Source organism: Anabrus simplex, chromosome 3 (assembly GCF_040414725.1).
Source record: "Anabrus simplex isolate iqAnaSimp1 chromosome 3, ASM4041472v1, whole genome shotgun sequence".
Classification (NCBI taxonomy): Eukaryota; Metazoa; Arthropoda; class Insecta; order Orthoptera; family Tettigoniidae; genus Anabrus; species Anabrus simplex.
The window spans coordinates 479,106,582-479,112,581 of NC_090267.1; positions in this window are offsets into that span (position 1 = coordinate 479,106,582).

Below are 6,000 nucleotides of genomic sequence, written 5' to 3' on the forward strand. Positions count from 1 at the left end.
TGTATAATGAATCTGCAGTACTTCAGTGAACTGAGGGAGAAGCGTTTTAACCGAATCTGTGTGAGAGTACTATATTAGATTCCAAATCTTTTAAAAAAATTCGCACAGAAACGTGTATATATTCTGTATATCTGTTTTGTTTGTGGGATATTTCTTGTTTGGTTGTTTGTTTCTGGTCGGGCGATGTGAAATGTACAAAAATTTCATTTTGGCGTATTCCGAAACAAGACATTTTAACTTAGTTTATCAAATAATTCTATTCATACAACGGAAGTTAGCAATCTAATAATTACCGTAAAAGTATATTTGGTTGATTGTAAAGGAGACAATGGTTCCAAAGTATACAATTCCCATTTCTTCTAAGACAAAATCATTCAGTGATATTTGAAACAGGAGTATTTCTAAACGTGTAAGTGAAAATACCATACCAGGGAAAGAAAAAAAATCTGAATGCACTACATTCAAAATACTGAGGTGTTGTTAATTGCTGAACTGGATAGATGAGTAGAAACTGGAATTGGAAATTCATATCCAAAGAATTGTGCTGATGGATGCATATGGGGGATATATAAAATCAAAATAATTCAACACGCCAGCAACCTACTGTACGCGGTACCAAGGCACATGGAAGGATATTTTGAAATCAGTATAATTATTTAAAAATTAATGCACCTCTGGCCTGGGATTAAGAACGCAAATTTATTTAGAAGTACATTTATGCTTTGTTGGAATGGGCATAAAGTACAATTGCATGCAACAAAAAAATATATCGGAAATTCGGGAATTTTTCATTAAAAACACGCTTGTATAAGAGTTTTGTTACATGTTCCTAACCTTGCACAACTTCGCATGTGCAGTACATATGGCATCAGCGAACCCCATTTAACGCGTAGGATCTTGTAAAGTAGATACATACTTTATACTAATCGGCATGTAAGTGAATACACTAAGGGAACAATCTTACCCTTTCTGCCCTGTTAATACTGACGATAGGATTTTATAGTTATTTTCTAACTTTTGGGTTGGATTCAGTCTCGCCAATCATACAGTTTAGGGATCCTACTTACTGATACGTTATCTTACACTTACTGTTAATCTTGCAAGTTGGCACTATGTAGTCATAATTTTTTTGTGACATGCAAGATTATACGTTTTACCAGTGCCGTGTTATGATTATAACTAATGTTATATTTGCGGGTATTATTAAAGCATATTTTATTTTTATGTGGAATTGTAAATTTTGTGGGATAATACTAGATAAGTAGAACTTTGGCATGTTCTAATAATGTGTTTAATGATGTAGTTAGAGTTACATGACGAACGCAGCATTTTATTAAAACGGTCTTATTTCATTTCTTCTGTATGAAACTATACAATGCTACTAATGACTACCAGCTTACATGCTTCATTAGGAACCTCCTTGAAAATAGAAGATTTTTTGTTGAATTTCAGGGAAAAAGAAGCAGGTGGAGATCACAGAGGAATGGATTACCTCAGGGAAGTGTGCTCTCTCCGTCACTGTTCAACATCTACACCTATGACCAGCTGCTATCCGAAGGAACACCGAGCTTTATCTATGCAGATGACTGTGCCATTACCACTCAAGACACCTGCTTCGACGCTATTGAGCAGAAATTATCTAATGCACTTTCAGTGCTGTCTGCTTATTACAAGGAGAATCATCTGAGACCGAACCCCAGTAAAACCCAGACTTGTGCCTTCCACCTCAGAAATAAAATGGCAAACAGAACTCTCAAAATCACTTGGGAAGGAACCACATTAAAACATTGCATCACGCGAAAATATCTTAGAGTTACCCTTGATCGCGCTCTCACTTACCAGAAACACTGCTCGAAAACCAAGCAAAAAGTGGCAGCCAGAAACAATATTATAAGGAAAATAACAGGTACTACCAGGGGGGCACATCCCAATACTGTGAGAACCTCTTCCATTGCTCTATGTTACTCTGCAGCGGAATATGCATCCCCAGTATGGTACAAGTCAAGTCATGCCAGGAAATTACATGTTGCTCTAAACGATACCTGTCGCATCATTACCGGCTGTCTAAAACCAACTCCGTTGAACAAATTGTATAGTCTTGCTGGTATTGCCCCTCCTGATATCCGTCAATGGACTGCAGCAAGAAACGAGAGGAAGAAGGCGGAAACAACCGAAGCTTACCCTCTGTATGGATACAGGCCAGTTACTCCAAGTCTCAAATCAAGGAAAAGTTTCCTCAGAACAACAGAGGTTCTTAATGGGACACCTGAACAGTCCCGAATTGATATGTGGCGCGCAAGCTGCACTCGCTCCGAAGAATGGTTGACACCAAGTGAAGAATTACCACCTGGTCACATGGAGAAATGGAGTACCTGGAGATCACTGAACAGATTACGGGCAGGCGTGACAAGCAACCTGCAGAACTGGGGTTTTAACATCGAGTCATCATTGTGTGAGTGTGGTGCAATCCAGACGACGTCTCATTTGTTGCAGTGTAGTAAGTGCCCTAAAACATGCACAGTACAAGATCTACTTCAGGCAACAGAAAATGCACTGAATGTCGCCAATTTCTGGGCAAAAGTAGTATATACTTTTTCTTATAAGTGTGACTTTGTATATAATGTTTATAATTCAGCAAGAGTATATATGTATTTATAGTATAATGCTTCTGATATGAATAAATAGTAATGAAGATATAGCAGTCGCAATAAAAATCAGCAAGGAAAGAAACGTTGCCTCCCTACTCTTTTCACGACTTTGGTACGGTTTGCAGACTTAGCCTCTGTGAGAGTGTGAGAGTGTGATTATTTTATTAATTCTTCACTGAGCTTGAAAACAAAATTATGAATATCTTGATTTACCATTTACTTGGGTAAACGAAACTACATTATTGATGCTTACATTCAGGTTCGGTTTTTACGGTTATTTCTGGTGATTACTAGTGAAGTAGGCAGCAGTGATGAGCCATTAAAAACAGTAGAGGCGATTAGAGTCGCGAGGGGGGGGGGGGGGGGTGGAGCTGTGGAAAAAGAATGACAATTTTATTACATTTTAGCCAACTGGAGCTAGGAATTAAGGAATTATTAAATAAATGCAATTTTTATTATTCTTGTTGTCTTATTAGCTAATTCTCTCCTTTATTTTATTTAATTATTTAAAAAATTATTTGCGGAAATACGCAAAATTGTCGTTCGTCCCAGCTAACCGATTTGTATTGCGCCACAGCAAATAGTGGAGACCTTGCATGTGCCGTGAGGAAGACTAGCAGGGGTGTATTATTTTGCCAAGATCATGGAGACTGAGCTATGATTGACGCGCTTGCCACGCACATTCGTCAGTCTTGCGGCCTCTATAGTGGCTGTTAGTTTCTTAGTGTTTAATCACATACTAAATGATTCCAATTGTATAATCACATCATGCTTCTATTTCATTGTAATATATGTGAAATATTGTTCCTTCGGTGAAAGTTTTATTGTACAATATTGAATAAAATATCAAGAAGCTATTATTACCGCATTAAGTCGGTAAACTGTCAACTTTTACCTCTGTGTGGCGAAATTTGCTCAGAGAGATCAAATACCACTTTGTAATATTTTTCTTCAGTTTTAATGTGTATAAACACCCCCCCCCCCAACTTCCCCTATATCCCACAACAAACTCGGGTAATTTTTCCTGTCTGTACTTTTTTGACCCTCCACTTCTAATACCCAATCGCCACTACTTAATTTAAGAAAAGAGAATAGGGCGAAGATTTTTCCTTTTTAGTGTACCTATACGCTTATGTACCTAGTACCATAGATGTATTGGTCCTATCTCTTTAAAATCAGATACAGAGCACTTTCATCGTACGTGTTGCTTCGGAATGATTTTGATTTGTTTTCGTAACACTCCCCAGCTGCTTAGAATACGCTGTGTATCCACGGGTGATACACTTCGATCGTTCCACATCGTCAGCGAGAGGTTTGTGAAAAGAAAACGTAAACTTTTCAATTACCAACACTTCCTTACACATACGACTCAACATGCGGCTTTCAGCTAACTAAACTTCAACTCCGATAGCAAGCGACAGCCGCGGCTAAATATAAACAAGCGTCAGAATGGTGCTTCTCTCGGTCGTGCAGAGGATGTATTATCGCAAAATTACAATCAGTTCACTGGAGTCCAAACGATCTCGGACGGTAACAGTAATTAATATAAATAATAATAATAATAATAATAATAATGATAATAATAATAATAATAATAATAATAATAATAATAATAATAATAATAATAATAATAATAATAGCCTTTTGAAATATGTACGGGAATTCGTGAAAGTGACGGCATTTCCCCAATTCTGCTTAACTTAGTTCTAGACAAGGTTATTAGAGAATGGGAAATTGACGTCAAAGGTGTGAGCAGCAGAAATATGTGAAGCAAAGTTAAGGTGAAATGTTAAGCCTTTGCTGATGATCTAGCAATCATTACTAAGACCAGAGATGAAACCAGAAACGCCGTGCAGAGATTACGCAAGATACCACCAAAGACAAGCCTCCACATATCGTACGACAAAACCCACTACATGGAAAATCTACAACAACATAGGAAAAAAATGTCCGCTAGAGATGTAAAACGGAACAATTTCACAGGTGTTCTCCTTCAAATACTTTGGAGAAATCATACTAAAATCGGAACTACTCAGTAGGGCCAACACAGAAAAGCAACTAAACCCCATAAGGCAAATTACGACATTACGAGACAGTTTGTACGCCTCAGAAACCATATCCATTGGAGGTCACTCAAAAATTATAGAAATTGAAAATAAAGAAAGAAAAATTCTCCGGAAAATGTATGGTCCCACGAGAGAAAATGAAATGTGGATTAAGAGGTGAGCAGTGGACCTCCACTCATTATCAAACAGGTTTGCTGATGCCGTACGCAAGAGACGCCTGAAATTCTATGACCATATCTATATAATGGACAGCGACAGACTCACCAAAATATTATTTAAAGTAATCCACTCAACGAGGGTCAAAGTGAACTGGCTAGAAGAAACTAAGGCGGACCTCCAAGAAATGCATATCACAGATGACATCGTAGAATATAGTGGAGATTTTAGTACTATAGTAGCCAAGCACAAATTCTTGGATAAACCTAAAAGGAAAACTGGTAGGAAGTGGTCCACTGAACGCAAGGTGCAGCTGAGTGCATTCATGATGAGATTTTGGGAGGATAAGAGGTCCAAAAGCATCAGTCCAACGAACAAGTTCAAACGCACTCTTTGAAGGGGCATATCGAAAGAGAATAAAAAGAAGAAGAGATCCATCCTGGACAATGATGACCATGTATGATGATATCAAAAGGACTAAGAAATTCTGCAATTCTGGCTTCAAGGCAGCAACTCAAGAGCGGGTGATAAAGATGCTTGCTGCTTGTTGTTTAAAGGGGCTTAACATCGAAGGTCATCGGCCCTAATAAAGATGGAGACGACATTCAGACTTTATCAGAACACTTAAGAATCGAAATCGCTCACCTATCAGGCCAAATTCAGGCATTACAGTGCTGAAGTCAAAACTGAATGGTTATATGCAGTTGCGGCAATAGCCATCAAGGGACACTCAGATGTGGAAAAGATAGTTCCTTAGAAATATTATTGAATCCTGGAAACCAACAGCTGAATTTATTTTCCGATCAAGAACTATACCATAGATTTGAAAATATCAGTACCACAATGATGGAAAGGAGATTGGCTTTCTATGGAGGTATTAAAATGATGGCACCGGAAAATCTCGCCAACAAGATTCCCACTTTCCAGGAGAACAGAAAAATGCAAGTCCATTAGTTGAAAGAAGTCTGTCGGATCTAGAAAGTGTGCAATCAGCTCAGAAAATACACGAGAGAGAAAATGCTTCAGAAAAAAGTCTGCGTAGGTGCAGGATCTGTCTTACGAGAATAACGAGAAAGAATGGAGTATTCTAGGAAGAAGAACGAGCACGCGTAAGACAACGGATCAAGGGG